Source organism: Bubalus kerabau, chromosome 10 (assembly GCF_029407905.1).
Source record: "Bubalus kerabau isolate K-KA32 ecotype Philippines breed swamp buffalo chromosome 10, PCC_UOA_SB_1v2, whole genome shotgun sequence".
Classification (NCBI taxonomy): Eukaryota; Metazoa; Chordata; class Mammalia; order Artiodactyla; family Bovidae; genus Bubalus; species Bubalus kerabau.
In genome coordinates, this window is record NC_073633.1 from 106,561,732 (window position 1) to 106,583,015 (window position 21,284).

A 21,284-nucleotide genomic window follows, 5' to 3' on the forward strand; every position below is an offset into this window, starting at 1 on the left:
GCCGGGAGAAATATCAATAACCTCAGATATGCAGATGACACCACCCTTATGGCAGAAAGTGAAGAAGAACTAAAGAGCCTCTTAATGAAAGTGAAAGAGGAGAGTGAAAAAGCTGGCTTAAAGCTCAACATTCAGAAAATGAAGATCATGGCATCTGGTCCCATCACTTCATGGGAAATAGATGGGGAAACAGTGGAAACAGTGTCAGACTTTATTTTTTGGGGCTCCAAAATGACTGCAGATGGTGATTGCAGCCATGAAATTAAAAGACACTTACTCCTTGTAAGGAAAGTTATGACCAACCTAGATAGCCTGTTCAAAAGCAGAGACATTACTTTGCCAACAAAGGTCCGTCTAGTCACGGCTATGGTTTTTCCTGTGGTCATGTATGGATGTGAGAGTTGGACTGTGAAGAAAGCTGAGCGCCAAAGAATTGATGCTTTTGAACTGTGGTGTTGGAGAAGACTCTTGAGAGTCCCTTGGACTGCAGGGAGGTCCAACCAGTCCATTCTAAAGGAGATCAGCCCTGGGTGTTCATTGGAAGGACTGATGCTAAAGCTGAAGAGTTGACTCATTGGAAAAGACCCTGATGCTGGGAGGGATTGGGGGCAGAAGGAGAAGGGGACAACAGAGGATGAGATGGCTGGATGCCTTCACCTACTCGATGGACACGAGTTTGAGTAAACTCTGGGAGTTGGTGATGGATAGGGAGGCCTGACATGTTGCGATTCATGGGGTCACAAAGAGTCAGACACGACTGAGTGAATTGAACTGAACTGAAGAGAGAAATAGCATGAGGTGGTAGGTCATAGACCACCTTCTTAGAAAGAACTCGAAAGGAAGTTCAGAGGGCTGAGGCCTAAAGCATCCTGTAGTTTCATGATGTCAAAATGCAGCGGGAGGAGTAATGCTCTTTGAGGGAGGCAGAGGTGCGGTGCAGCCTGTTCTGCAGCTCCTTTGTGGTGGTGGTTGTTCAGACCACTCAGTCGTGTCCAGCTCTCTGTGACCCAGTGGCCTGTAGCCTGCCAGGCTCCTCTATCCATGGGATTTCCCAGGAAGAATACTGGAGTGGGTTGCCATGCCCTCCTCCAGGGGATCTTCCCGACCCAGAGATTGAACCCACATCTCCTGCAAATCTCCTGCACCGCAGGCGGATTCTTAACCACTGTGCCACCAGGGAAGCCCTTTACCTCAAAATAAATGTAAAGTCCCTTTAGGAATGGATGAGTTGGTCTTCCTTTTTGCTTTTTTTAACTTCTTGAATAATTGAAATGTGTGAACACTAGGAAGACTGTAAGAACCAGACTCCCGTATTATACTACTCAGAATTAAAAACCACTCATTCTCACCATATTTGCTTTCAGCGTTTTTACAGAAATAAAGCACTACGGCTAAAGTCACATTTAACCAACTGACACAGAGGCCACCTCCAGTGCATTTTAATCGATCCTTCCGGAACACTGACATGCTTATACAAAAGGTTCTTGTGTAGGTGAACGCGTGTGTGTTTCACACCCATAATGGCAAGCGGTAGCACATGGCACGTGCACGCTTTGCACTGTGTGTGCTCTCTCTTTTGGGCCTTTTGAACTCAACGTTGTTTTCTGAGCTGACGCGGCACTGTTGGAGGTGTGTCTCACCCATTCCTTGTGGAGGCCATTTCATGGGATGGACTGTGTGCCTCCCAAATTTCTGTGTTCAAGTCCTAATCCTCAGTGCCTCAGAATGCGACTATTTGGATGAAGGGTCTTTAAAGAGATAATTAGGTTAAAGTGGGGCCATTAGGGTAAAGCCTGATCCGATATGATTGGCATCCTCATGGAAGAGGAGATTAGGACAGAGACGTACCAAAAGAAGACCACGGGAAGGCAGAGGGAACACAGCCACCCACGAGCCAAGGAGAGAGGCCTCAGAGAAACCGACGCTGCTGACACCTAGGCTCCAGAACCGGTGAGAGTAGACTTCTGTCGTCTAAGCCGCCTGATCTGCCGTGCTTTTCCATGGCAGCCCAACTAGACCAATACCGGCAGCAAATTATTCCACAGAATGTGCAGGCTGCAGCATGCTTCCCTCACGGCTCAGCTGGTGAAGAATCCGCCTGCAGTGCGGGAGACCTGGCTTCCATCCCTGGGTCGGGAAGATCCCCTGGAGGAGGGAAAGGCTACCCACTCCAGTATTCTTGCCTGGAGACTCCCATGGACAGAAGAGCCTGGCGGGCTACAGTCCATGGGGTCACAAAGGAGTTGGACACAACTTAGCAACTAAACAACAAGAACCATTATATATGAAGCTGACTATCTTTTCATACACTGCCCTTTCTTATTTCTTCTATAAATTCTCAGTGCGTACGCTTTGTCTGTCTTCACTTTAGATTGTATGTCTTCTTCTACCTGACTTGTGGGAATTACACACATCTCAGATAACAATCCTCTGTCTGCTAGCTCTTTTGTAAATCCTTCTCCCAGGCTACCATTTGTCTTTTAATCTTGCTCATGGTGTTATTTTGACAAAAGTTTTCTAATTAGGTGTAATCAGATGTATCTCTATTTATGTCTTTCTTGGTGTCACCTTAAAAAAAAAAAAAACCTTTCCTCTCCCCAGTTCATAATTTACTTTCTCACAATTCTGGCATTTTCTTACATTTTTTTCCTAATAGTTCTAGAAGATTTTTGCCATGTTTAGATCTTCAGTACATCTTTAATTTATTTCTGTGATGGGGATAGGTAGGACTTTCTAATTATTTCCTCTGTGAGAGTCAACTGTCTCAACACCATCTATTGAAATAGCAAATACTTACTCTAAAAAAAAGCCTCAGTACAGCACCCACAGACTGTCTCATTTTAAGTAGTGTAATTTCCTGTGAACTCCTCCAAAATGTATTAGGAGGAAAATGTGCCCTGAGGTAAGTAAATAAGTTGACCTAAATGGGTATTTGGATACGAGCCGAACAAATGGTAGATGTTGTCTGCCAAAAAAAAGGGTTTTGATGTTGGAAGAGGTGATGCCAAGCCCGTCTTCCTGACGGTCACTGGAGAGCGGGGCCAGGTGTCTTTCCGGGGCCGTTCTGAGTGTGTAATGATTCAACCATCAGCGGCGTTTAGAAGGCTTGTCTTTCCACTGTCCCCGGCCAGTGGATGTGACTCCTGCCCCCCAGAGCACTGACCCCTTCCTCTGGAAGGACACGCTGAAGCCAGCTACAGAATCGTCTCTGGAGATGGGAGAATGTGTGCTTGTGCAGAGGCTGATTTTTTGACTGAATTCCCCCCTTTTTTGACTAGCTGCATGTAGTAGCCACTCAAGATAATAATTTCTTTTTAAAGCCCCAAAGGGAAAAAAGACACTATATCATTAAGACACTAAACCAGGAGGAAACATGCCTATTCTGCTTAAGAAAAGAAACGCTGATGAGAACTTTTGTGGGGAGTAATTTGAACAGAAATCCATCTTTTACCTGAATTATCTGAACAATTGACACCGGTGGTTTTCAGACATTTCTTAGATACAAAAAAATTTTTTCTAACTAGACCTTTCTCAGAAGACCAACATGTAGAATCGATGAAAATAAAGCAAGCTTGTTTAAAATGGGAATCCCCACTGAGGGTCTTGGCGGGGGAGCTTGGTGGGACCCTTGAGGCTCTTTAGAGTACACTGAAAATCCTCCTTTAAAGTCAAGGTATTGGAGACTTAGAGATCAGTTATAATTCTCTTTTTCACTTGCATCACGTAGTAATTCTACTTCCTGTCTGAGATTCACAGCGCTGTGCGTCTGTTCATTCTGTAAACACTTCTTGACACACCTGCTGTTTTCCAGGCCCTAGGATAGGCAGCCAAGAGGAAGAGGTGACGGGGAGGTGGTGAGGTCTGAGCCTGATCGCAAAGCGTGAGGAGGGGACTGCTGAAGGTCGGGGAGGGCGTCCCAGCCTCCGGACACCACAGGGGGAGGCTGGGGGGAAGCAGGCTGGGGATCAGAGGGGTGGGGCGGGCAGTAGGGGGCGGCCTGGGGAGACGCGCGGCATCTGTCGGCAGCAGCAGGTGGTGAAACTGGAGAGGAAGGGAGGAGTGAGCTGCTGCGTGCCTGGGGGACCGTTCTAAGTTTGGACTTGGAAAGCCACGAGGAAGAGATTGAAGGGTCTTAAGCAGGAGATTGACACAGTCATGTTTGTGCTTTGGAAGGATCCCTCTGGCCCAAGCGAGCATTGAAAGGGGATGTGATTAAGGCAGCAAGGCTGGCTAGGAGATCATCGCAGACATCCAGGGAATGATGGGCTGACCTGAAACCAAGCCGCAGAGATGAAGCTGGAGAGGGACAGAACGCACGGGATGGTGTTCAGAGGAGGAAGACAGAGGTGTCTGGAGGATCCTGGGAGTCTAGGTTTGTGTAACCAAATAGGGGTGGGTAATCAGTGCCATTTAACATGGCAAAGAAAGATGGGGAAAAGGATTGGAGGTAATAAGTGATGAGCTTCAACAGGGGCAGGTTTTTGTCTGAAGTACCTGTGAGGCATCAAACTGGAGAGACCCAGTAGGCAGTCGGATACCCTGCTTACTGGGATAGGCATCTGGATCTTGGGGGAGAGATCTTGGATGGAGGGGGTGATTTGGGAGCCAGCCTAAGTGAGATGATAATGGTGGGTCACAAGGTAGCTAAAATTCTTGACAGACTGGAAACAATACACAGAAGAGTCCCGAGAAGGCAGGGCAAGGGGACCCTGGAAAGCAGACTGAGCTGGTGCAGCAGAGAGGAAGAGGCAGGGAGGGTGGGGATCAAGGAAATAAGGGGGAGAGTCCTGGGGGGAAGGCGGTCGTGGCAGGTTCAGATGCTGGCTGGGAAGAAGAAAGGGCAGGACTGTGATGATGAAGGAAGTATGAGCTAATCTGGGTCGATGATTATCTAACTGCACGATATAAATACCTGGGGAACCTTTCTAAAATAATAAATCCTGGGTTATAGACTTCATTGGTCTAATGTGGAGCCTGGGCCAGAATATATCTTTAAATCTCCCCAAGAGAGCCTAGCGTGTGGCCACAGCTGGGGACCCCATTCCAGTTATGCCCTGTTTGAGCCCCAGAGGACTGAAGCAGGCTCCCCTGGGAGAGGTCAGACGGCTTCCACATTGACCCACGTTGCTGGGTCACACTGGAGTGGTGAGCAGGAGAAACGGAGTCCGGCCAATTAAAATGCATCTACATGGACCTGCGTCTTTTTGGGAGAGACAGGTCCTGAAACTGGGGGAACACCAAACGTGGGTCCTCACTGCTGGTGAAGGGAATTTCACTGGGCTTTCCCAGAATGTAAGAGCTCTGTCCCTCAGTTCAGGCCAAATTTATACCCACCAAATGTCTTTCTGGTGAATAATTAAGCTTTACTTGGCAATTTAAAAGTTTCACATAGTTTTCGAAATTTGAAAGGAGATAAAAAAATTCTACAGAAGGTACATTCTTCCTCCTCAAATCATCTCCACCCACAACCACACCCCAAAGCCAGCCGCTGGGTCATTTCTGTTTGCGTGTCTTCTGGTGGTTATCCCATAACTGTGAGTAACATCTTGCATCTGTCTTTCATAACTGACCCATACTGTGCGTTACTTACCAGTAACTGAAGAGGAACATTTACTTACTCTGCTTTTACTTCTTTTCCCTGCCAAAGTTTGGTGCTCTCTGTATTATTTTGAATTCTTCTTTGGATTCCTTTTATAAGAGTATACTTTAAATTCTATTTCTCGTTCCTCAGACTTGACACAAACTTTCTTACCCCCACATGGTGTGAGATGAAGAGACCAGCTCCCTCTTCCCTCTTTCACCTCTGTCAGTTTGATCTGTGTGTTTCCACTGTTCTGACAGCTTCACCCTCTGTTCTGTAACCCTAAGTCCTCTCTTCTTGGTCTACAGGTAAATTCTGAGTTGAAAACCAAAAAACTGCACTTACATTATTTCAAGCAGGTAGATGTCACTCCCTGGAGCACCGAGCTCTGTGCCGGCACCAGGTCGCTTTCTTTGGCTCCAGCGTCACAGCTCTTGGCGACTCAGGGAGTGTCCCCAGCAGCATGCTCTGATGCTCTTCTATCAGAGTCTACCATGACTCGGGTCATGGCTCACTTTAGTTCGCCTCCTCTGGGGCCACGATTCTCTTGTGCCTTTTGGAGGTTTTCCTGAAAGTCAAAAAGTCACTCAGTCATGTCCAGCTCTGCGACCCCATGGACCATACAGTCCATGGCATTCTCCAGGCCGGAATAGTGGAGTGGGGAGTCTTTCCCTTCTCCAGGGGATCTTCCCGACCCAGGAATTGAAGCGGGGACTCCTGCATTGCAGGCGGATTCTTTACAACTGAGCTATCAGGGAAGGCCCAGCCTTCTCTTTTTTCTTATTGAAAGAAGAAACATTCTGTTTTCACCACGTCACAAACATTTCTGTGTCCTACTCATCCCATCTCTGTAAGAAGACAAATTGAAGGCATTCAATTTGTCTATTTGTCTCTTTACAGAGATTTCTTGGAGTCCAGTTACTTCCTGCTTCAATTTAAACCTGGGAAAAGGGATGTTAGAGTTAAAGAATACAAACATTTTGATCACTCCAAAAGGCCAGCCTCATTGTAAACAAATCAGTTTGCTGTGTATTCATTAGTATTGTCTGAATTTAGTTAGCATGACCTTGTCATTAGAGATGCTAATTATCTATGGACAGATAAAAAAAATTCAGGTTCTGAGCCTCAGAGATTAAGTATCGGACCCTGAAGGTGGCCACTCAGGCTCCCCACAATCTCCCCACAATCAGCCAAAGCCCTGCGGTGTGTCGCCAAGACACAGAAGGACGAAGGCATTCCTCTCTCGCCTCAGTCCCAGACGTCTCTGAGCGGCATCCACCTTCAGAGCTCGCCTGGGCAGAGGCCTCTTCTGCAGCTGCCTTGAACTTCAGCTCCTTTTTCGGCCCAATCTTTCTTGCACTTTCTGACGGGTGCTGTTCCCACAAGCATTTCCCAAGAAACATTCTGTCCTGAGTCTGTTTTCTGAGGAACTGTATCTACAGTCCTACCTTTCTCTCATACATAAACAAACAAGACGATATAAGCGAAAAATAAGACAGAACTAAGGCCGGGAGAAATATCAATAACCTCAGATATGCAGATGACACCACCCTTATGGCAGAAAGTGAAGAGGAACTCAAAAGCCTCTTGATGAAAGTGAAAGTGGAGAATGAAAAAGTTGGCTTAAAGCTCAACATTCAGAAAACGAAGATCATGGCATCCGGTCCCATCACTTCATGGCAAATAGATGGGGAAACAGTGGAAACAGTGTCAGACTTTATTTTTTGGGGCTCCAAAATCACTGCAGATGGTGACTGCAGCCATGAAATTAAAAGACGCTTACTCCTTGGAAGGAAAGTTATGACCAACCTAGATAGCATACTAAAAAGCAGAGACATTACTTTGCCAACAAAGGTCCGTCTAGTCAAGGCTATGGTTTTTCCAGTGGTCATGTATGGATGTGAGAGTTGGACTGTGAAGAAGGCTGAGCGCCAAAGAGTTGATGCTTTTGAACTGTGGTGTTGGAGAAGGCTCTCGAGAGTCCCTTGGACTGCAAGGAGATCCAACCAGTTCATTCTAAAGGAGATCAGTCCTGGATATTCATTGGAAGGACTGATACTAAAGCTGAAACTCCAATACTTTGGCCAGTTCATGTGAAGAGTTGACTCATTGGAAAAGACCCTGATCCTGGGAGGGATTGAGGGCAGGAGGAGAAGGGGACGACAGAGGATGAGATGGCTGGATGGCATCACTGACTTGATGGACGTGAGTCTGAGTGAACTCTGGGAGTTGGTGATGGACAGGGAGGCCTGGCGTGCTGCGATTCATGGGGTCGCAAAGAGTCGGACACGACTGAGCAACTGATCTGATCTGATTTGAAGCTTCGTCTTCCTCAGAGACAGGAAGGGCGGCCGGTGAAGTGAAGAAATGACTACAGGGCGGGGCGGAGGACACGGGAACAGCGGCTGGGAATCTGGTTGAGGAGGACAACGCTCTATTTCTAACCTCAGTTTGCCTATTATGTCTGTACCAGAGGCCATGACAGGAGAGGGGTGGGCTGGGGAGACAGGGTGCGGCCCTGACCTCCTGCCCCACGAGGACGCCTGTCTCCATGCCGCCAGCGCCCTCGATCTAGAAGGCGGTCTCTCTCCCTTTGCCGGGCCCGCCACCTCCCCAGACCCAGGCCAGGCCCTCTTCTGCTGACAGAGATCCCGACAGATCCCATCAGGGCCCTCCTTGCCCGGAAGAGGCGCACACGCAGCCTGGGGTGACTGACTTCCGGTACCGTAGCACTTCCTGCCTGGACCGACTGCCTCACCACCCCACCTCACACCCCACCGCCTGTGAAACTCTCAAAGTGTACTTGAACTTGACATGCTCATCTGCTTCCCACCAACGATGAGGGTGGGCAAAACCTTTTCCTCCTCACAAAGACAGATTTGCTAAAAACGAAATTCTCAGGGAACACATATATATTTTTTTTCATTCAGAAATGTGCAGCCGTGTAGCTTAGATAACCAGCTTTGAGAAGGGGTGGGAGATCTTGGCTCAGAGACCACACACCGCAGACTCTGCTCCCTACTTTTGCCAACTGGGTGAGCTGGACCCGGGGCTTCCTAACTCTAACCCTCAGTCTCCACATCTGTAAAACTGTCATAAGAACAGCACCTACCGAGCAGAGCTTGGAAAACTTTCATGGAAAATTGAGGGAGACGACCATGAAGCCCCACTGGCACCCTGGCCAGCATGTCATGAGCACAGAGCAAATGTGACCTGTGATTATTGAACTTTATTTATTTTTTTCTAATATTTTCTTTCTTTGAATTTATTTTTTAATTGGAGGAAAATCGCTTTGCAATGCTGTGTTGGTCTCTGCCACATCACAGCATAAAGCAGCCGTAATCACACATGCATCACCTCCCTCTTGAGCCTTCCTCCCCTTCCCCACACCCCTGAGGCCATCACAGAGCGCCACGCTAGGCTCCCCGGGGTCAGTGAACTGGCGCTGTTTCGGTTGCTAAAATGCTGCTGCTCAGGCCTTTGTGAGCAGCAGCTGTATGGAGTCAGCTTCCTATTTTATTCTCAAGTGATGTTCTACTTCCCCTTAAACTTTCCAGCTCTGGAGGTCCCCATGGGCCTTAAACCTGCAGAGGTGTCACGTGGGAATCAAAATCCAGTCTGTTTCTCTTTGGTGAACACTTACGCTGCCCCACGCAGATGCCTGCCTACTCCACGTGGCAGATTCGTCTTTCCGAATCGTCGACGCAGAGGCTGTATCAGCTCCCCCACATCCCCGGCATGATGTCCGTCTTGGGTGGAACATGAAGGCTGACCAGGAGAACCTGTCCTCTGGGGACGAGGCTGCACTCCGCTCCTACCCGCCCTTTTTTCCTGCCCGTGGGTTTCTTTCTGCCATCTTATTTTCTCTTGTCATTTTTGCTTTTTTCTTCTACATGATTGTGGGTTCTTTTTACATATGAAATAAATGACATATGACTAGTCTAGAAAACACAGAAACACAAAGAAGTGGGGAACACGACCCCACAGCCCTCGGCGTGCATTTCTCTAAAGCACCTAGACCTGCACACAGTTTTAGTCTCCATGAAGATAAAGTCATACAGGAGAGACTGGTGGTTCTCCATCAGGGTGAGTTTTGCCCTCTTTCAGGGGACATTTGGCACCCTCTGGAGATATTTTGGTTTCCTTGGTGGCTCTATGGTAAAGAACCTGCCTGGCAATGCAGGAGATGTGGGTTCAGTCTCTGGGTCAGGAAGATCCCCTGGAGAAGGAGGTGACCACGCACTCCAGCATTCATGGGCAGAGGAGACTGGCGGGCTACAGTCCGTGGGGTCACAAAAGAACTGGACACGACTTAGTGACTCAGCAGTAAGAACACGGATAGTCTAGTTGTCGGAACTGGAGCAGGTGGTGTTGCTGGCATCTCGAGACAGCGGCCAGGGGTGCTGCCGGACCCCCCACAGCGCAGGGGACAGCCCCCAACAGCCAGCCGTCCCGCCTCAGCAAGCAAGAGGGCCGAGGTTAAGAAACTCTGGTCTGGACCAGGTTTAGCAGGTCACAGCCCCTGCTGAGCATCTGCCTGTTTTTGTGAATGAACTTTTATGGAACCCGGTGATGTCTGCCTGTTGCGTGCGGTCTCGGTCTGCTTTTGCCTTACCAGGGCAGCTGACTTGTCACAGGGACTGTGTGGCCCGCAAAGCCGAAAACAGATGTGAACCACACGTGAAAGTTAAGTTTTTCTAGTATCCAGTTTTTTTAAGTACCAAGACTACTCAATAGCAAAAGAAGCAACCCATCTAAAAAAAATGGGTTAAGGATAGGAACAGACATTTTTCTAAAGACATGAAAATGGCCACCTGTTTTGTGAAAATCTTCTCAACCCTAATCATCAGGGAAATGTAAACCGAAACCACGAGCTGTCACCTCACAGCTGTTAGGAGAGCTAAAAGGAAAAAGGGAAAAGGGAAGTGGTCCTGATGCAGAGAAAAGAAAACCCCCTGCCCGGGTGATGGGCACGCAATTGGTGCAGTTACTATGGAAAACGGAGAAGGAAATGGCAACCCACTTCCGTTTTCTTGCCTGGAGAATCCCATGGACAGAGGAGCCTGGCAGGCTACAGACCATGTAGTTGCAAAGAGTCGGACACGACTGAGCAACTAACACTTTCACTATGGAAAACATCATGATGGTTCCTCAAAAATCAAAAATAGAGCTAGTGTGTGAGCAGCAAAGCCGCCTGTAGACAAACACAACCACCAGTATGTCATTCAACCTAGACCCTGAAGTCACTGTTGCCTCGAGGAGAGGTCTGTGCTCTCGTGTTCATTGTTGCCTTATTCACAAGGACCAAAATATGGAAGCAATCCAAATGTCCATCGACAGATGAATGAATATAGAAACTGCAGTATATAAAGTCAATGGGATATCATTCAGCCTGAAACAAATGAGAACTTGCCATTTGCAACAACGTGGATGTACCTGGAAGACATTTTGCTAAGTGAAATACTACAGATCTGAAAAGAAAATTACTGCACAACCTCATATGTGTGTGGAATCTCAGAGAAGTCAGTACACAGAGACAGGGACTAGAACGGCTGCTACCAGGGTCGGGGAGGTGGTGGAAATCGGGAGACGTGGGTGAGACGGCACACAGCTGCATCGAAGAGCACACATACATGTTTAAGCCTCTGAAAGACACTGTTTAACAAGAACGCCTGCCTTACCAGGTTGTCACGAGGATTAAGTGAGCGAGTACATGTAACCAGTTTTATTAATTCAAGTAAGCTTAATAAGCCTTGCCTGGCCTGTAAAGGCACTCCATGGCGCCATCTATCAGAACTAGTGGTATTACATCTGAATCCGCCTCCAGCACTGTTATACCAACTTCCACATACCGGTGAATGTCCGCAAACACTGATGCATATGCGGAAGCGGCCTCCTGCCACTGCTGCTTTAGTCTGACTGGAATCCATTAGTCTTCGTAGACGCAGGATTAGTTTTCCTTGATAGATTTGTCACAGCTTCGGTCTATATACCTATATATGTAATGTATGCTAAGTCACTTCAGTCATGTCTGACTCTGTGCAACCCCATGGACTGTAGCCCACCAGGCTCCTCTGTTCATGGGATTCTCCAGGCAAGAATACTGGAGTGGGTTGCCATGCCCTCCTCCAGGGGATCTTCCTGACCCAGGGATGGAACCTGTGTCTCTTATGTCTCCTGTATTGGCAGGCGGGTTCTTTACCACTAGCGCCACCTGGGAAATCCAATCCATATATATATATATGAAGTGAAGTGAAGTCTCTCAGTCGTGTCTGACTCTTTGCAACCCCATGGACTGTAGCCTACCAGGCTCCTCTGTCCATGGGATTTTCCAGGCAAGAATACTGGAGTGGGGTGCCATTTCCTTCTCCAACATATATATATAGTTGATCTTATTTTTCACTGAAATGTTTAGAACAATAAATGATCATTTGTATCAGCTAGTTTTCACTTGGTTGTTTCATTGTAACAAACAGCCTGATAGATAGTCTCGGGGGCTTACAAATATATATATTTCTCACTCTCATCCAACGGGAGAACCTGGGCTGGAGGAGCAGCACCTATTGGGACCATGGCTTTCTCAGGCAGACAGAAAGGGACAAGTGAGCAAGAGGAAGGGTGAAGCCTCCCATAGCCTCTGCCCGAACCTGGCACCCGGTCTCTTCTGTCCACATGTCAGTTTGCTCAAATCATGGCACCAAACCTGGTATCAAGGGGTGGAGAAGCACGCTCCAAACACAAGAGACACAGCAAGCCACACAGCAGTGGGTGACGACAGAAAGGGGGAGCAAATGGTTGAGAACAATACTATAATCTACTGCATCAGTCAGATCAATCCAGCTAAGTTAGACTGTTATGTGCTTTCACCTACCTGAATTCAGGGATCCTTCTACAGGACTCACTGCAGTGCTTATGGGAGCATCACGGCTCGTGTCCCCTAAGAGGCCAGATGGCAGATGCTGAGCTGCTCTCAGGACAGACTGATCCAGAGAGACTAAGCTTAAGGCAAACATGGCCACACCTCCACTCCCTGCATGAAGGTACAATCGATGAAAAAACTTTGCACCCAAAGAAATCATTTCATCATCAACCAGCTAGGAAGTGGTAAATCCCTGGATGCTCTTGCAGCCATCAAGGAGATGAAAGGGACCTCAGTTCTCTAGGCAAGACGGTATGACAGCCTCCTCAGAACAGGAGGAAGTGGGGTTCACATGCGAGCTGCATCCCCTGTGTGATCAGTGCTTTTGCTGTGCACTTGCTAAGTCAGGCCCAATTCTGTGGCCCCCTGGACTGCAGCACACCAGGCTCCTCGGCCTTCACTGCCTCCTGGAGTTTGCTCCAATTCGTGTCCGTCGGTGAGTTAGTGATGCCATCGGCCACCCCACCCCCTGCTGCCCCCTCTTCTGTGTGAGTGATAGTTGCTATCACCCCTATCACCGGCATCTCTGCCAGCACCACCGCCTTTTAATGCCCAGCCAGCTGCCACGCTTCAGAACCAGCCAGTGGTGCCCTGGCTGCTCAAAGGGCCATCTCCAGTGCAGAGAGTGGACCCCTGACTGGAAGGAACGGGCCACCGGCTCTGGCTGCCTGATCAGCTGGAAAACCACTAAGCTACTTGAAACTGCATAAAAGTGTGTTTGTAAAATCCAACACGAGTTTTGGAATTAATAAACATGTAGTAAATTACAAGCCTATCCCACTCAAATGTAAAAGAAAGCATTGTAGGAACACGAAAATCAAAAAGGAGAAATGCCTGTTTCCTGCAGTAAGTCACTTTAGGTTTGAATCACTTATTTATATAACAAGCCTTTCTGGACTGATTAAGGGAACTGCCAATTACACTCACCAAGCTTGCTTCAGCTTACAGAGAGGCACGTTCCTTCTTGTTTTACCTGGGAGTGCCTGGCTGCAGACTCGTGTGCTGACCACCAGACTCTCCCCCTCGTTGTCAGCCTCTGGAAGGATCCAGGGCGCAGAGGGGAACGCACTCATCCCAAACCAACAGCAGAGGAAGAAAAGCAACGGATCCTTTCCATCCCACGGGGCCACCGAGCCTGCCTGAGGCTTTGAAAACAGTCAGGAATGAACGTCTAGTATTCTCTCCTTCATCCATTTTTAAAATCTCAATCTTTCAAGGCCCAGTTCAAACCCCACCTCTGCTGTGAAGCGTTTCCGAACTACCCCAGGTGAGCGCCAGTTTCCTCCCTCTGAGCCCTCGCTGCTACTTCCTGGCTTTACCCGAGTCTTGGACGCTGTCTCCCCTCCTGGGCATGTTGGTTAATTTCCCGAGTAGACTGGAGCAGGTAGTGATTGTACAGATTCATTCCAGTCTCCTTCTAGGGTTCAGAGCAATGACTTCCGGGTGAGCCTGTGATCCCAGGAGGACCACTCAGCATCTGCTGTGCATAATTAAAAATGCATCTTGGAAGAGAGGAGCTCCTGTCTTCTCCTGGGTTGAGAGCTATAACGAGATCTTAAATCTGCAACTTTTGAGCCCCATCTTCTCCAGATTGCCTCAGAACACCCAGACTGAGAGATGGAGAGCTCCAAGGACATGGTGTGAACCACATGCAGAAGCAGCTATGCCTGAAATTCTTACCCCAGACTTTCAAATCACGTGAGCAAATAGATTCCTTTTTCTGCGTCAGTGAATTTGAGTTGGCTTTTATCCTCTACAACCTAAGGGACTAATGTGGTCACTCAGACCTCCTGAAGAAAAAGGATGCTTAGGGACTTGCCTGGTGGTCCAGTGGTTAAGAATGCACCTGTCAACGCAGGGGACACAAGTTCCATCCCTGGTCAGGTTAGATTCATTGTTATTCATTATTATACTTCCTTTGATTAAAATCAGAGCTTTCGTGGGCTCCTGAGCGGCACTGTTTGCTGGGGTCGGCCTGGGCCTGCTTCTCCCTCGGACCCTGACTAACGGGTGCACCCGCCTCCCACACTCGTCTTCTTCGTAAGCAGAACAAAAACACGGGAAGCAGGGACTGGCTTTTTTCAAGACCCACCTGAGTTCAGGGGAGGAGCCCAAGCACTTGAGGCTGCTGCGGACGGGAGCAGAGGGAAACTGGGGGCGCGGGGCGGGGGCAGCCTGCTTAGTCCACAACAGAAATGCCGGTCGCGATGTAGGGAATTTTCTGGGCAAAAGATGAGTGTAAAATAGAACTCCCTTTTAAAAACACATCAAAGAAAACAAGTGTGTCTCAAGGTGAAATTGTAGACTTGTGTTTTCTATGTATTTTTCCATTAGACGGTGAATAATCGGATATAAATCATCGGGTGCGATCACATGGATCAATCCCAGGTCCCCTTCCGCGCCCAGGGACGGCTGTTTCTGATTAGCAGGAAGCCCACTGCCCCGCCGAACAACGGGCTGCTCTCCGCCCGCCAAGGACAGGAAATTAAGCCATCAGGCGTCTTGCCTATTTTCCTCATGCAATCCTCAAGCTGGAAATCCATCAAATATGAAAGGCAGAAATAAAAATTGGGGCCAAATAGGAGGAAGTCGGAGATGCAGTTTTATTCCACATGTCTCTCAGTTTGTCCACAAATGTTCAGCATTTACTTTGGAATTAAAATCCCTGCTTTACAGCAGATATTTTATAGATTGGCAGTACTCTGGGTGGTAAGAAGTTTGTATCAAAGCACCAACTATTTCCTTTAGCAACAACTCTGCTTTTATCTATGAAAATATCAGGAAATCATTTTGAGTCAAACAACCAAAATAAAGGCAGCAGGGTTTGAAATAAATGTTAGGAAAATTGTGTAAAACATTACATCAACACCCTTGGCACTGTCGAAAAGCAAGATTTCTGAATCCAGTGAGTAGCTGAAGAAGAAAATTCAATTCCATCTTTTTCACTTTGCCAATTGTATAGCACTTCATTTAAAACAGACTCTCTAAAGAATTGATTCAAATTAGCTGTACAGTTTTCCCTCAAAGAGTCTGCTTTAAAATAAATTGAATTGGAGCATGTGATATAATAAGTGAGCATAAAATTCATGCTAACTAGTCCGATGGAAAAACTTCTCACAATGAGGAAACAAATAATCTCACATGACTGAGCTAAAAATAGTCTTTAGATTGTCAGCCTCAAAATTGAACAAAAATAGGGAGAGCTGTTATAATAATGATATGGCACATTTCCTCCTAATGAAATGCCCTTGAATTTTGTAATAAATTGCATAAAGAGAATCCTCGGGCAAAAAGAAAATACTAGACATGAGTTGCTTTCATAACTAGAGTGACAGCGATATAAATACCTTCCTTACAGGCCCGAGCAGTCTCGGCTGGTGGCTTCACCACTGGAGACGGGCTGGGCGCGGGTGGACGACCGCTGGGCTGAGGACGCTCCTTCCTGGTCTAGTGCCCAGGTTAGAAAACCGCTCTGCTGCTGCTGTCGCTTTGTTATGACCAGGTGTAGTGGGTATAAATATCTATTCAAAATCACTTTACAAAGTTTATTAGGACTCAGGCTTCCCAGGTGGCACTAGTGGGAAAGAAATGTCAGAGACACCTGTTCGATCCCTGGGTCGGGAAGACACCCTGGAGATGGGCATGGCAGCCCCCTCCTGTATTCTTGCCTGGAGAATCCCATGGACAGAGGAGCCTGGTGGGCGACAGTCCATGGGGTCATAAGAGTCGGACACAACTGAAGTGACTTAGCAGGACTCTTAGACCCCTGAGGACAGGGATAATGGCTTAGGTGGCTTGGTAACCACCTGTACCTGTTGCAGCATCTGACCCGTGGTAGGAATCCCTTATTTGTTTGAGGGGCATAAGAATAAATATATCAATGAATCACTCTATTGTTTAAATCAGATTAAACTCATTTTTTTAATTATACCTTTTAAAGAAATTTCACAGTTAAGTTGGAAAATGTGCAGTTTAATTAGAGAGAGGATAGTTGGGTTGTATTGATTAATTTTTTTTATTGAAATTAAGAAACAAATCCTTAGGTTTATCATTGAAGAAGGCTTGATGGAGATTCTTGTTTTAAGTTTTATTTTTTCATTTATTTTGGAGTTAATTTGGAGTGTTGGGTTAGTTTCTGGTGGACAGCAAAGTGAATCAGTTACACGCGACACTACTCTCCATACTGGCCGCACCAACGCACATGGCCACCAACTGTGAAGGAGGGCTCTCTCTTCTCCACATCCTCTCCAGCGTTTGTTTGCTGTAGGTTTTTAATGATAGCCATTCTGACCGGTGTGAGGTGGTGGCTGCTGTTGCTCAGTTGCTCAGTCGTGTCCGACTCTTTAGGACCCCATGGACTGCGGCATGCCCGGCTTCCCTGTCCTTCACCATCTCCCGGGGTTTGTTCAAACTCATGTCCATTGAGTCGGTGATGCCATCCAACCATCTCATCCTCTGTCGCCCCCTTCTCCTCCCACCTTCAATCTTTCCCAGCATCAGGGTCTTTTACAATGAGTTGGTTCATTGGTGTGAAGTGGTATCTCATCATAGATTTGATTTGCATTTTCCCAATAGTTAGTGGTGTTGAGCATCTTTTCGTCTGCCTGTGTACCATCTATGTATCTTTGGAGAAATGTCTATTTAGGTCTTGATGGAGATTCTTTAAGGCCCTGCCTGGAAATAACCATACAGGAGAAATTTATCTTAGTAGAACCCAGTTATCTTGGAATTTAGCTATGTCTTGAAGTATAGGCGAGCCCCTGTTTCTACAATACCCATTTGGGCTTCCTTGCCTTTCCACTGGGCTCACTCAGCTTAGCTTGATTTCCTGTCACCTCACTTATCCTCCCATTCTTCGGTTCATCCACACATCAGTCTATCCATCTATCTGATCATCTGTCCATCAAACACTTAGGGATACAGGTATGAACAGTAACAAGAGCCAACATTTATTGAGTGCTTATTCTATGTCAAGCACTGTTACTAGTACTTTCTGCTAATTAACTTGTTTAATCGTCCAAAATTTCTCTGAAAAATGTACCGTTGTAATCCACACTTAGCATTCAAAGCAACTGAGGCACAGCGAGAGGTAACACCCTGTCCAAGACCACACCACGAGGAAGCGGGGGAGTTAGGAGCGGAACCCGGAGGGTCTGGCTCTAGAACCACCAGCCTGCATACGGTCTTGGCCCTTAACAAGCTGTACATTCCTGGGGGAGAAACAGAATTTAAACACATAATCATGTGATTTTAACTGTAACAACTTCTTTGGAGAAAAACTCCAGGCTCTGCAAGCGTATGTAACAGGGATATGTAGCCTACAGTGAGGACTTCAGGAAGGCCTCGCTGCTGAGGAGCTGGACCCTTGGGTTGAACCGTGAAGGTTGGTGGGGGGTGAAGCATAAATAGGAGAGATGTTCTAGGCAGAGCAGAACATGCAAGGGAGAGGCATCTGTGTTGAGGCAGAAAAACTGCCTGAGGGGCCTTTGGTACCTACTGACGTCAGCTCAGTCCAGTCGCTCAGGCATGTCCGACTCCCTGCAACCCCATGGACCGCAGCATGCCAGGCCTCCCTGTCCATCACCAACTCCTGGAGCTTGCTCAGACTCAGGTCCATCGCGTCGGTGATGGCATCCAACCGTCTCATTCTCTGTCAGTAAGATCCAAGCTCTAGCACGAGCCTCTTCCGCTCTTCTCCATCCTGCTGACTCGCCCCTCTGTCACTCAGTCACAGAAGTCAGGTGTCCAGGAGACAGCCTTATCATCTTCTCCCTCACCCAGCGCCCAGCATGCCCACTCCTGCCATCCCGCGCCACCAAATTTAACTCATTTAATTCCTCGTCGATCTATCAAATCCACTGGTTTCTTTCTGATCCCAGCCTACCTCCTGAATCAAAACCACTTTCACTTCCTGCTTGGATGTCTGCAATGTTCCCTTCTATCCAGCACTCTTCCAGGCTCCACTCCAGAACACCTTCCATCTGGCCTCCACAAGACAGCTGGGGTCCTCACCAAAAACCCTCCGGTGGCCTCCCACCGCTCTCAGGAAAAGGACAGAAACCCCTGCCCTGGCTGAGCGGCCCCACGTGGCCTGGCCGCCCGCTGTGATGTCAGCGCCCTGCTGGCCGCACGCTGCCCCCACGCACCCTCCCTCAGTCCCCTCTCCCTCTTCCGGGAGCTCTCTTCCCCTCCACTCTGCTTAGTTAGCTCTTAGTCTGCTGGCTCAGCTGGTAAGGAAACCACCTGCAATGCGGGAGACCCCCCAGGTTCAATTCCTGGGTTGGGAAGATCCGCTGGAGAGGGATAGGCTACCCACTCCAGTATTCCAGCCTGGAGAATTCCATGGACTTTAGAGTCCATGGTGTGGCAAAGAGTCAGACACGACTGAGCGACTTTCACTTTCACAGTCATCCTTTAGGTTTCCATTTAACCCTCAGCAAGCCACTCCAGTACTCTTGCCTGGAAAACCCCATGGACGGAAGAGCCTGGTAGGCTGCAGTCCATGGGGTCTAGAGTCAGACACGACTGAGCGACTTCACTTTCACTTTTCACTTTCATGTATTGGAGAAGGAAATGGCAACCCACTCCAGTGTTCTTGCCTGGAGAATCCCAGGGACGGGGAAGCCTGGTGGGCTGCCGTCTATGGGGTCACACAGAGTTGGACACAACTGAAGCGACTTAGCAGCAGCAGCAGCAAGCCCATCCTGTGACCCAGCTTGGGTATCTGACCTCATTAACATCTCTGTCTAAACAAGATACCTCTCTCTAATGACTGAATTGCATCCCCAGATTTCATACACTGAAGCTCTAACTCCCAGTACTCGGAATGTGACTGAGTTTGGAGACAGGGCCTTTAAGGACCCAATGAAGTCACAGTGAGGTTGGTAGGGTGGGCCCGATCCAGTGTGACTGGTGCCCTTGTGAGAGGAGGAAATGCGGAAACGCACACACACAGGGGAGAGGCCCTGTGAGGGCTCCCTGAGAAGGCTGCTATCCGCATGCCACGAAGACAGGCCTCAGATGGAACCAAACCTGCTGAAACCCTGATCTTGAACTTGCAGCATCCAGAACTGTGAGGCAATACGTCCATTCCTGTTGTTTAAGTCACTCAGTTTGCAGCCATTTCTTATGGCACTCTGAGCAGATTAATACACTCTCTTTCGTAGAAACTGTCAGAGCTAAAGTTTGTTGTCAAAATTAGTTGCAAATTAACTTTCATTATTTGACTGCTGTCTCCCTGATAAGAATGCAAGCTCTGGAAGGACAGGACCTGGGTCTGGTATTGCCCACTGTGGGGTCAGCGGAGCCTGGCACAGTGTCTGGCATGTGGTAGGTGCTCAGTAAATACTTGGTGCGTGAATGAACAAACGGACAAGTGAAAACATCTGAGTGGGGGACTTCCCTGTTGGTGCATGAATGAATGAATGGACAAGTGAAAACATCTGAGTGGGGGGCTTCCCTGGTGGTGCGTGAATGAATGAATGGACAAGTGAAAACATCTGAGCGGGGGGCTTCCCTGGGGGTCCGGGGTTCAGAATCCGCCTTGCAGTGCTGAGGATGTGGGTTTGATCCCTGGTCAGGGAACTAAGATCCGACAAGCTGCAGAGGAACAAGCCAGTGCATCACAACTGCTGAGCCCACGTGCTCCGGAGCTCACGCATCACAACTAGAGTGTCCGTGTGCAAGAAAGACCCTGAACGCCACAACGGGGACTCCACGCAGCCACATAAATAAATATCTTTAAAAAACGTCTGAGTGAGTGGATGAAGTCACACAGAGAAGGAACAGTAATTACACAGTGGTTTCATCTTTGGGAAGGCTCGTTTTGGGCCTGGGTTGCCTCTAGAAGCAAGGGCACCTTGGACTGGCTAATCTGAGCATTAACAGGCACTTAGATAATGTCACGAGACACAGCAAGTTCCCAGAATTTCAAGTTTTTAGTCCCCCCGAGAAACACTGCTTGGTGAAATTTAATCTCATGGATTTTATATTTAAAGAGGCAAATATCTCTCTCTGCTGCTAAGTTGCTTCAGTCGTGTCCGACTCTGTGCGACCCCATAGACGGCAGCCCATCAGGCTCCCCCGTCCCTGGGATTCTCCAGGCAAGAACACTGGAGTGGGTTGCCATTTCCTTCTCCAATGCATGAAAGTGAAAAGTGAAAGTGAAGTTGCTCAGTCGTGTCCGACTCTTAGCAACCCCATGGACTGCAGCCTACCAGGCTCTTCCATCCATGGGATTTTCCAGGCAAGAGTACTGGAGTGGGGTGCCATTGCCTTCTCCGAATATCTCTCTCAAGAGTAAAGAAAAAAAAAAAAGATAATTTTAAGAGACATAAAGCCAGCATCCTTACAGTTGGAAAAAAATATCTTTGTATCAGTCCACGTTGATTAACAGCAAGCTTGATTTCCACTTGGAAAAACGTCCTCGCTGGTTTCCACCCGGGGCCATGGCACAGTGAGAGCAGCGTGGAATCGCCACACGGGAGGGGGGTGGCTCACACGTGGGAACGTCTGTCGCAGTCTTAAGAGGAGCCTTCTTTTCTGAGAAACTCATTATTCACTTAATTATTCATTCTGTTTATTTACTGTATAGTTATTACACATAAATATGGTGCAAATCCCCAGAATCCTCAAACACCAGATGCCAATTTCCCTCTGCGCTCCCAAAAGACACAGCCAAGCCATCACTGTGAGAATTAAAACAACAACAACTAAAACCCAATTAAAATTGTGCCAGCATGTTCATTTCCAAAATAAAAACCCTGCAAATGAATAAGCTTTTAG

General features: G+C 47.9%; 1 long non-coding RNA gene across 2 annotated transcripts; it reads left to right on the plus strand.

Moving 5' to 3' along the window:
* The first annotated feature begins 1,815 nt into the window (after positions 1-1,815).
* LOC129620705 (uncharacterized) lies at positions 1,816-14,189 on the plus strand. Of its 2 annotated transcripts, XR_008698682.1 has the most exons (5): positions 1,816-1,950; positions 4,174-4,372; positions 12,463-12,621; positions 13,442-13,767; positions 13,911-14,189. It is a non-coding gene; the product is annotated as an uncharacterized LOC129620705 (long non-coding RNA). The 2 variants fall into 2 exon arrangements; XR_008698681.1 differs by lacking the exons at positions 12,463-12,621; positions 13,442-13,767; positions 13,911-14,189 and adding an exon at positions 9,139-9,515.
* The last annotated feature ends 7,095 nt before the right edge of the window (positions 14,190-21,284 follow it).